Source organism: Gorilla gorilla, chromosome 6 (genome assembly GCF_029281585.2).
Source record: "Gorilla gorilla gorilla isolate KB3781 chromosome 6, NHGRI_mGorGor1-v2.1_pri, whole genome shotgun sequence".
Lineage (NCBI taxonomy): Eukaryota > Metazoa > Chordata > Mammalia > Primates > Hominidae > Gorilla > Gorilla gorilla.
The window spans coordinates 72979484-72990286 of record NC_073230.2 but is presented as its reverse complement, the minus strand read 5'-3'; positions in this window follow the sequence as shown (position 1 = coordinate 72990286).

The window sequence follows — 10803 nt, the reverse complement described above, 5'->3', positions numbered from 1 at the left end:
CAAAGAGGGAAGTATAACTGTGATTTATTAAGCAGCCCCATTGAGGGCTAACAGCACATTTCTGACCACTTTGTATGCTGGTGCCAGCCGGGGGTGCCCCAGCGGTTGCTCCCTGGGGTGTCTGCTTCAGGGCTGCTGCAAGGGTGCAGGGCAGGGCTCCTTCAGCTGGGAAACCATGGAATAGTTGGCAGCTGCTTTGTACGTCTTGAGAGACAAAAGAAAGCTCAAAATCAAGAGCAAACACTGGGTTTGCACTGAAAAGAAATATATCATTTCCTTGAAGAGAAAAATTCAAGATGTGAAAAATGGAAGCAAGGAAAGAAGAACTATGAAGAGAAGAGAGATTAGAATACCAACTGCTGTAGATCATTTCATGTCCCAATTATCTCCAAGTTCTTCCACCTTCTGGGATCACCAGCTGTTTTAACACCCAAAATATATGAAAGCTATGTGTTGTAATCTGTAGGGTAACCGTTAAAAGAACAGGATCTATAACTTGGCAAGAGAGGAAAAAGCTAGGATGGTAAAAAAGTCTATCAATCCAAAAGGCAAGAAAAAAGAGAAAAAAAAACATGCTGGCATATTATTATAATTATTGTATTTGTTATTCCTGTTAATTTTTTACTGTGCCTAATTTATATATTAAACTTTATCGCAGCTATGTATGTATAGAGAAAAATACATCTGTGGTTTCAGGCATCCACTGAGGGTCTTGGAACATAATCCTTCCCCCAGATAAGGAGGCACTACTGTAACTATATTATATGTCATATTAAGTATATATTAATTCTACTAGGTAGCAGCCACATTATATATTAATTATATTAAATATATATCATACAGATTTATTTTAAGGAATTGACTCATAATAGAAGAGGCTGGCAGGCTGAAGATTCAGGAAAGAGTTGTAATTCAAGCCCAAAGGCAATCTGCCAGAGAATTCCCTCTTGCTTGGGGGAGGTCGGCCTTTTATTCTATTCAAATTTTTGACGAAAATAGAAAGCAAAGAGTATATTAACTATATTATACAAACTAAATGCTCCAATTAAAATACAAAAATTATAAAACCTAATAATAAAAAAACCTCAATTATATACTGTTTAAAAGAGACATTTTTAAGCTTAAGGATATAGAAAATTTGAAAATAAAAGAATAGAATAAAATAGGCCATTAAAATACTAGTGTAACACTGATGTGAAAATCTGACAAAGCACACAAAAAAGAAAATAATTTTAACTGCAAAATGTTAAAATCCAAGCAAAGAGAAAGCAGCATATGTTATAATTATATCACAACATGATCAAGTAAGGCATACTTCAAAAATAGAACAAAAAAAATTTAAACATGGCCCATTATTAGGAAACATACTAATAAAAATCCTCACAAAAAAATAATTCAAAATCTAAAAAGCCATATGATAAGCCTGATGAATGTTGGTTTACAGAACTGATTTTCTAGAAAACAGGTTTATAAAACTGGTTTTCTTTAAAAAGGCAATCTTGGGGAAATAACCCATTTACTCAATTTTTTTTTTTCTTGAGATGGAGTTTTGCTCTTGTCGCCCAGGCTGGAGTGCAATGGCACGATCTCGGCTCACTGCAACCTTTGCTTCCCAGGTTCAACAGAGTCTCCTACCTCAGCCTCCCGAGTGGCTGGGATTACAGGCACCTACCACCATCACGCCCAGCTAATTTTTTTGTATTTTTCGTAGAAATGGTGTTTCACTATGTTGGCCAGGCTGGTCTCGAACTCCTGACCTCATGATCTGCCCAACTCAGCCTCCCAAAGTGCTGGGATTACAGGCGTGAGCCACCTTTGGGAAGATATCCAGTAGTGAGATTGCTGTTTGAACGGCAGTTCTGTTTTTATTTCTTTGAGAAATCTCTATAATGTTTTCTGTAAGGGTTGTAATAATTTACATTCCCACCAACAGTGTATAAGCATTCCCTTTTCTCTGCATCCTCATCAGTATCTTTGGTTTTCTGACTTTTAATTTTATATTTATTTTTTATTTGTATAGATATGCGGGTCTGATGTTGCCTAGGCGGGTCTCGAACTCCTGACCTCAAGTGATCTGCCCACCTCGGCCTCCCAAAGTGCAGAATTATAGGTGCAAATCACCACGCCTGACTGTTTTCTGACTTTTTACTAATAGCATGTGCTGGGTGCGGTGGCTCACACCTGTAATCCCTGCACTTTGGGAGGCCGAGGCAGGTGGATCACTTGAGGTCAGGAGTTTGAGACCAGCCTGGCCAACATGGTGAAACTCCGTCTCTACTAAAAGTACAAAATTTAGCTGGGTGTGGTAGCAGGCGCCTGTAATCCCAGCTACTCAGGAGGCTGAGGCAGAAGAATCACTTGAACCCAGGAGGCAGAAGTTGCAATGAGTCGACATTGCACCACTACACTCCAGCCTGCATGACAGAGCAAGACTCCCTAATAATAATAATAATAATAATAATAGCACATGCTGTTCTGCAGCATGACCTTAACATGGCTCCCATGGTGAGGTCGGGTCTGTGCTCCCTCCCCTTGAATTCAAGAAGGTCTGTGACTGGCAGAAGTGATTCAAGGTAGGTCATGAAAGGGGACACCATTTCTCCGTGGTCCTCCTGGGATGCTTGCTCTTTGAACCCAGCCACCATGCTGCGAGGAAGCCCAGATCACAGGGAGAGGCCACATTTTGATGTTCCAATCAACAGTCCCAGCACAGGTTTCAGATGACAGCCAACATCAGTTTCCAGACATGGGACTGAAGAAGGCTTTGTGAAGACTCCAGCCCAGCCACTACAACAGCATGAGAGACCCCTACTGACAATCACCTACCTGAACCCATCAACTCCCAGAACCATAAAAAAAAAACGTTTTTTTTTTTTTTTGGGAGGGAGTCTTTCTCTGTCCCCCAGGCTGGAGTGCAGTGGCGCAATCTGGGCTCACTGCAAGCTCCACCTCCCAGGTTCTTGCCATTCTCCTGCCTCAGCCTCCTGAGTAGCTGGGACTACAGGAGCCGACCGCCACCCAGCTAATTTTTTGTAGTTTTAGTAGAGACAGGGTTTCACCGTGTTAGCCAGGATGGTTTTGATCTGACCTCGTGATCTGCCTGCCTCGCCCTCCCAAAGTGCTGGGATTACAGGCGTGAGCCACCGTGCCTGGCCTTTTTTTTTTAAAAAAAAAAAAAAAAAAAGGAGTTTCACTCTTGTTGTCCAGGCTGGGGTGCAATGGTGTGATCTCGGCTCATGGCAATCTCTGCCTCCAAGGTTCAAGTGATTCTCCTGCCTCAGCCTCCTGAGTAGCTGCAATTACAGGCGTCTGCCACCACGCCCGGCTAATTTTGTATTTTTAATAGAGACAGGATTTCTTCATGTTGGTCAGGCTGGTCTCGAACTCTCGACCTCAGGTGATCCACCTGCCTCGGCCTCCCAAAGTGCTGAGATTACAGGTGTGAGCCACTGCGCCCAGCAAGATTGCTATTTTAAGCGCCTAAAATTTTGGGGTTATATATTATGCAGTAAGAGTAACTTAAACATCCTCCTTTCCTTCTAGCTTTTTGAATCTCTTACTCATCAAACCTAGTCTCTCTCTGAAGACCTGGTCTGCTTTAATCAATGTTTTCCCCATAGACCCAGCGAGAGGTAGGTGGAGTTATCTTCCTACTCTTCATGGCTGCTCAGAACCCACCTGCCAGGTTCTCGCCATTCTCCTGCCTCAGCCTCCTGAGTAGCTGGGACTACAGGCGCACACCACTATGCCCGGCTAATATTTTGTATTTTTAGTAGAGATTGGGTTTTGCCATGTTGGCCAGGCTGGTCTCGAACTCCTGATCTTGAGTGATCTGCCCCCCTCAGCCTTCCAATGTGCTGGGGTTACAGGCGTGAGCCACTGTGCCCTGTTAGTTTTCATAATTTTCTTTACTTCCCTCTGTGGTGGGAGAACTGGCTTCAGAGAAAGCCATCCTGGACAGGTGAGGTGGCCCCACCAGGAACAGGTTTCAATCAGGTGTTTTGGAGGCAGTGATGCCCATGCACCCTGGTGAGAAGGGGCATGGAGTGAACATCAGGAACCAGACTTCACCCTGGAGAAGGAGAGGCCACAGGTGGGGCTGAAGGAGCAGTTCTCACAAGTGATCCTGTGGGCACTGGGGCCACACCACGCACCTTGGTGCACAAGTGTCAATGTGGCTCAGAGTGGGGTGGAGGACTCAGGGTATTAAAAGCATCAAGGAATCCAGGGGAGAGCCACTGCACCCAACTTTACTTTCACCCACAGGCTGATGCAGCCCGAGGAAATGTTACTCCACAACGACCTCAATGATACACACGGAACCTGTTTGCCAGGCCCTTGCCACAAAATGGGGGCTGCCAAGCCTTGTTAGAATACCTGAGACTCAGAAGAAAATAATTTTTCTTGAGACAAGGTCTTGCTCTGTCACCCAGGCTGGAGTGTAGTGGGATGATCATAGCTCACTGCAGCCTCTATCTCCCAGGCTCAAGCCATCCTCCTACCTCAGTGCCCCAAGTAGCCAGAACCACAGGTGCACACCACTATGCCCAGCTAAGAAAATAATTTAAACATTTAATTAGTTTGTTTATTTATTATTAGTTGTTGTTTTGTTTGTTTGTTTGTTTTTTACACAGAGTCCCTCTCTGTCATCCAGGCTGGAGTGCAGTGGCACAATCTTAGCTCACAGCAACTTCTGTCTCCTGGGTTCAAGCGATTCTCCTGCCTCAGCCTCCCGAGTAGCTGGGATTACAGGCGTGTGCCACAACACCCGGATCATTTCTGTAGTTTTAGTAGAGACAGAGTTTCACCATGTTGGCCAGGTTGATCTCGAACTCCTGACCTCAGGTAATCCTCCTGCCTTGTCCTCTCAAATTGCTAGGATTATAGGCATGAGCCACTGCACTCAGCCTAATTTAAACATTTTAAAATCTTGTTTAAATTTTGAAATAAAATCTCAAGTTGGTTTTTAAAAAACTCTGTCCAGGTTGTGATGACTCACATTTGTAACTTCAGCACTTTGGGAGGCTGAGGTGGGAGGATCGCCCGGGAGTTCAAGACAGCCTGGGCAACATAGGGATACCCAGTATCTCTAAAAATAATAATAATAATACAAAAATTAGCCAGGTATAGTGGCAGGTGTCTGTGATCCCAGCTACTTTGGAGGCTGAGGCAGAAGGATTGCTTGAGCCTGGAAGGTCAAGGTTGCAGTGAGCTGAGACTGCACAACTGCACTCCAGTCCGGGCAACAGAGTGAGACCCTGACTCAAAAAAAAAAAAAATAGTGCTTAGTGCCACATGCCAGGAACCACAGTGACAACGAATCAGAAGGTTGTTGAGTCAGGGCCTACCAAGAGCTGGTGGGGAGTCTGACTGTGGGGACCCTGCCCTTTTTCAAAAGGTGGAGGTGCAGAGAAGCTCATAAGGATCATGGCTTCTCACCCTGGCCCTGAATCCACTCACATCAGCGGCTCTCTGCACAGCCAACCAGACAGCTCACACCAATAAATTAAACCTTCTTATTTCTTGCTGGGCACAGTGGCTCACACCTGTAATCCCAGCCCTTTGGAAGGCTGAAGTGAGAAGATTACTTGAGGCCAGAAGTTCAAGACCAGCCTAGGCAACATAGTGAGACCCTGCCTCTACAGAAAATTAGGTGAGAGTGGTGGCATGTGTCTGTGGTCTCAGTTACTCAGGAGGCTGAGGCAGGAGGATCTCTTGAGCTCAGGAGGCTGCAGTGAACTATTGCATTACTGCACTCCAGCCTGGAGGACAAAGCAAGACCTTATCTCACACAAAAAAAGAAGCAAGCCAGCAGGTCTAATCCAGACGTAAGAGGAGGGTATTGGCCAGGCACGGTGGCTCACGCCTGTGATAGCAGCACTTTGGGAGGCCGAGGTTGGAGGATCACGTGAGACCAGGAGTGCAAGACCAGCCTGGCCAAATGGTGAAACCCCATCTCTACTAAAAATACAAAAATTAGCTGGGCATGGTGGCACACAACTGTAATCCCAGCTACTCGGGAGGCTGAGGCATAAGAATCGCTTGAACCTGGGAGACAGTGGTGGCAGTGAGCCGAGATCGCACCACTGTACTCCAGCCTGGGCAACAGAGCAAGACTCCATCTCAAAAAAAAATACAAAAATTAGCCAGACGTGGTGGCACATGTCTGTAATCCCAGCTAGATGGGAGGCTTAGGCAGGAGAATTGCTTGAACCCAGGAGGCGGAAGTTGCAGTGAGCCAAGATCACACTGCTGCACTCCAGCCTGTGTGACAGAGTGAGACTCTGTCTAAAAAAAATAAAATAAATTGAATTAAAAAGTTTTATTAATTTGCAATACTGAGTTTGCAAGAAGAGTGAACTGTGGTATGGTGACCAGCACACAGTATTTTAGAGTTCACAGCGTGCTCTCTGGGAAACTGTTTTAGCCAAAGTTGTGGCATCATCTCTGACCACTCACTTTATTCAAAAGACCTGGCTCAAAATGACTATTTATGGAAATCAACTCTAGCCTCGAAATACAAAACCAATGTAGTTCTAAAGGTATTCCAATGAAGGTAATTAAGTTTATTAAAAAGCAATGAAGGGCCAGGCACAATGTCTCAAGCCTGCAATCCCAGCACTTTGGGAGGCTGAGGCAGCAGAAGGATCAATTGAGGCCAGGAGTTTGAGACCAGCCTGGGCAACATAGTAAGACCCTGTCTCTACAAAATAATTTTATTTATTTTAGTTTTTATTTTTGGTTTTTGTTTGTTTGTTTTGTTTTGTTTTGTTGAGATGGAGTTTCACTCTTGTTGCCCAGGCTGGAGTGCAGTGGTGTGATCTTAGCTCACTGAAACCTCCACCTCCTGGGTTCAAGTGATTCTCCTGCCTCAGCCTGCAGAGCAGCTGGGATTATAGGCGTGCACCACCACACCTGGCTAATTTTTTGTATTTTTAGTAGAGCTGGGTTTCACCGTGTTAGCCAGGCTGGTTTCGATCTCCTGATCTCAGGTGATCTGCCTGCCTCGGCCTCCCAAAGTACTGGGATTACAGGCACAAGCCACTGCCCCCAGCCCAAAATAATTTTTAAAATTAGCTGGACATGGTGGTATATGCCTATTGTCCCAGCTACTCTAGAGGCTGGGATGGGAGGATTGCTTGAGGCCAGAAGTTTGAGGTTGCAATGAGACAGGATTGCACCACTGCTCCCCAGCATGAGTGACAGGGAGAGATTTTGTCTCTAAAATGGAAATAAAGGAAGCAAGGAAGGGCTTCTCCTCCAAACACTACCACTTCATCTTGGGCAGTTACATGATTCGAGGAAACATGGAAAATCTACCTTGAGTACCTTTTTGGATGTATGCTACTGGGAAAACAAATCTCATTAATTAACTCATAGAACGGCTAAGAGGAAAGAATCTTAGGGGATGTGTGGTTTCACTCCCTAATGTTAAACATGAGGAAATTGGGTACCAAAGAGATGAAGTAACTCAGCAGGTAGAGAGAGAAGAGCCTCTCTTACCACAAGGGGTCTCTCATTGGAAAATGGGCAAAACTCGTTCCCTGCCTGCATTCTCCAAGATCGTAGCCAACATAGAATAGAAGTGTCTCCACTTCAGAGGACAACTGGTTTGTCCTTTGCCTTTTACACCCCTTTCAGCAAGCAGTATTTCTCAGCTTTGTGTTTGTGCAAACTCTTGAGTAGCACAAACTCCTGAGCTAAGAGACACTCCACTCTGTTTGCAATTGAGGGCAAAGGCTGGGATGCTTGGGCACAGCTCCAGGCTCCTTTCCCAGAAGTCTGGGGTGGCAGAAAAAAAAAAAGAATTTATTTTTCACACACTGAGTAGAGATGTGGCTCATCATGTAGAGGTAAATTGTTTTTTTCTTGAGATAGAGTTTTGCTCTTGTTGCCCAGGCGGGAGTGCAGTGGCACCATCTCAGTTCACAGAAACCTCACCCTCCCGGGTTCAAGCTATTCTCCCACCTCAGCCTCTTGAGTAGCTGGGATTATAGGCACCTGCCATGACACCCAGCTAAATTTTGTATTTTTAGTAGAGAAGGGGTTTCACCATGTTGGCCAGGCTGGTCTCGAACTCCTGATCTCAGGTGATCCAGCCGCCTCAGCCTCCCAAAGTGCTGGGATTACAAGTGTGATCCACCGCGCTCAGCCTTAGAGTTGGTATTTTATAAAGAATAGAAGTTTACATAGCTCACAATTTTAGATTATGGAAGTCCAAGAGCACGCCATTGACATCTGATGAGAATCAGATTTCCACATCACAAAATGGCCAAAGGCATGAGGATGACAGAAGGTGAACATAAGAGAGCTTACTTTTATAATAGACCCAATTTCCTGCCAGCTAACCCACTCTGGAAACAATGACATTAATTCATTCATGAGAGTAGATCCCTCAAAACCTGATATCTTCTTAAAGGTCTAATTTATAATTTTATAACGATGACAGTTAAATTTCAGCATGAATTTTGAAGGGGGCATTCAAACCGTAGCGATGTGTTTTTATTAGATAATTAAATTATTTGATATTTTAAAAATAATTGATTTGCCATGACTTTTAATGGCAAAAACCGCAATTACTTTTGCACCAACAAAATAATGTCTTTGGTTTTCTTTTCATGCTCTCTTTTCTTGTGTTTTCTTGTTTTGTTTTGTTTTTTTTTTTGCTTTTGTTATTATATGCTTTGATTCCCATTTCTTTTCTTTCTTTTGTTTTCTTTTTTTTGTTTTTTTTTTTTTTTGAGCTAGAGTTTCACTCTCATTTTCCAGGCTAGAGTGCAATGGCACCAACTCAACCTCCATCTCCCAAGTTCAAGCAATTCTCCTTCCTCAGCCTCCCGAATAGCTGGGATTACAGGCACTTGCCACCACATCTGACTAATTCTGTATTTTAGTAGAGACGGATTTTCTCCATGTTGGTCAGGCTGGTCTCGAACTCCCGGCCTCAGGTGATCTGTCCATCTCCACCTCCCAAAGTGCTGGGATTACAGGAATAAGCCACTGCGCCTGGCCGCTTGATTCCTTTTTCTTTTGTGTGTATAGTACAAATTTTCATTTAGTTACCAAGAGATTTACGTAACACATCTCATAGATATAACACTCTAGCTTACGATAACAATTCTACTTCGATGCATAGAAAGACTCAACAGGGTTTACTCTCTTCAATACACGATTTATATCACACTTTACATTTTTTATATTGTGTATCTCATAATAAATTATTTAAGCTATATGTATTTTGGATACTTTTGTCTTGTAGCTTTTATCCCTAAAAGTAATTCATGCACCACCATTACGGGTGTCATTAGTATTTTATTCATTTTTCTCCACTTATACCTAAATAATGATATAATTTAATTCCAATATTTATTTTATATATAATCTCACAGTATTCTAAAAAATTATATTGTTTTTGCTTTGGAATATTATTTTCTTGTGGTCATATGCTTGTATTGTAGATCTTATATTTTGTGTAATAGCAATAATATATTAATAACATAAATAACTTTACCTAGTATCTTTTAAATACTTTAAAAGGTTCCATTTTCATTAGACTTTTACTAATTCTTCTAATGTATTTTTTTGTGGAAATTTACTACTATACATTGCATGCCAATAATTAAAAATGCCAGATTTTCATAAGTTCATAGTCATATTTGAAAACTGTAGTTATTTAAAGAATTATTTTCTGATACATCTATGCTAATATTCCGTATTTTATAGGTCAACATGTTTTATTTTTGTTTTTAAGTCCATTATACTGCATTTTTTTTCGTACAGGTTTCTTTTGATGATTAAATTGTATTTTTGTTTTTAACATTACATTTATGATGTGGAAGGTAATTTTCATTCGGTATTATTTATAAAAATGCAGTGTTTAACAGGGCCAGGCACGGTGGCTCACGCCTGTAACCCCAGCACTTTGGGAGGCTGAGGCAGGCAGATCACCTGAGGTTGGGAGTTTGAGACCAGCCTGACCAACATGCAGAAACCCCGTCTCTACTAAAAATACAAAATTAGCTGGGCGTGGTGGTGCATGCCTGTAATCCCAGCTCCTCGGGAGGCTGAGGCAGGAGAATTGCTTGAACCTGGGAGGTGGAGGTTGCAGTGAGCCAAGATCATGCCATTGCACTCCAGCCTGGGCAGCAAGAGTGAATCTCCGTCTTAAGAAAAAAAAAAATGTGGTGTTTAACTCAAATATAAATCCCTGGGTTTCACTTGGAGCAAATTTTAAAAAACAAGTATAAGTCAGATATTTCTTATTTTTGTTTGTTTGTTTGGATACAGAGTCTTGCTCTGTCACCCAGGCTGGAGTGCAGTGGCAGGATCCAGGCTCACTGCCACCTCTGCCTCCAGGTTCAAGCAATTCTCCTGCCTCAGCCTCCTGAGTAGCTGGGACTACAGGTGCGCACCACCATGCCTGGCTAATTTTTTGTATGTTTAGTAGAGATGGCATTTCACCATGCTGGCCAGGCTGGTCTTGAACTCCTGACCTCATCATCCACCTGGCTCCATCTCCCAAAGTGCTGGGATTACAGGCGTGAGCCACCACGCCCGGCCCCGTAAGTCAGACATTTCTATTGCCTATAAAAGTTACTTATGTGATATTTGCGTGTATAAATATTGATCCATTTTCTTTATTAGTTATCTTGTTTATTTCTTTTCTCAGGTGGTTGTCAGTGTTCTATTGTCTGGATGAGTAGTCAGAAAGGCAGTCTAAAATTACTGTCTATTTATTGTTTGAATCTATGTTATTGTGTGAGAAAAACACTTGGTATTTGAAGTAATTTTTGAAAAATGCAA